The following is an 872-nucleotide window of genomic DNA, read 5'->3' as shown; positions in this document are numbered from 1 at the left end:
AGCAGAGTGAATGTGAGGGGGAGGTGGGATCCTGCAGCAGGTGAGGGGCCAGGGAGCTGGGGGTGCAGGAATCCCAAACGCTTGGTGTTTCCAGGCAGGGGGGGGCCGCGTCTCATCTCGTGCGTAGAAGTTGTGTCGTAAAAGTGTTCTGTGGAGGAAGCGGGGCCTGCGTGGAGGAGGGCGTGGGCGGCCCAGAGTCCCAGCGGCGGTGGCAGCTCATCTGGAGAGCCGGGTCTGAGTCCCCCACTCCTCCTCCTCCGCATGCAGCCAGCTGGGTGGCCTTGAGCCAGTCTCAGTTCTCTTGGAGCAGTTCTCTCGGAGCTCTCTCAGCCCCGCCTGCTTCACAGGGTGCCCGTTGTGGGTATGGGAAGGGAGGGTGAGAGGAAGCCGCTCTGAGGCTCTGGGTGAAGGGCAGGGTTTCAGTCCAATCTCTGTTTCTTCTTCTTCGTGTGCGCAGCGGCTGGTGCAGAGCGTGGCGGTGGTGGGCTGGGTACAGATGTCAGTCTTCTCTGGCGCTCCTTGAGCTCCTCGGGTTCAGACGCTCCGCCCCCCCCTTCTCCGTGGGGCAGGAGATGCTCCTCAGGCGCTTTGTGCCCTTGACTCCCACGCCGGCCTGTGCCCGGCCCCACTGGCGTCCCTCCGCCCAGCCGCGCTGCCTTCCCTGTGGGCAACTGGCTGGCGAGTGCCTCTGGTGTGCCTTCCCAGCTGTGGCCTGAGCAAGGGTGCAGCAAGGCCCCCCCCCCGTGAGGGCCACAAGGTCCCAGGCCGCTGGACAGAGACAGTGCTGGTTGAGTCGACACCGTGTGTAGTTTAAACTTTGTAGTGACAGCAAAACCTGCTTTTACTCAGAAAGCACATCCCCGGCATCAAAC

This window comes from Gekko japonicus, unplaced genomic scaffold, assembly GCF_001447785.1.
Source record: "Gekko japonicus isolate JY-2015 unplaced genomic scaffold, Gekko_japonicus_V1.1 scaffold1756, whole genome shotgun sequence".
Taxonomy (NCBI): Eukaryota; Metazoa; Chordata; class Lepidosauria; order Squamata; family Gekkonidae; genus Gekko; species Gekko japonicus.
The sequence above is the reverse complement of the archived record's forward strand: the minus strand, read 5'-3'. Positions refer to the sequence as shown.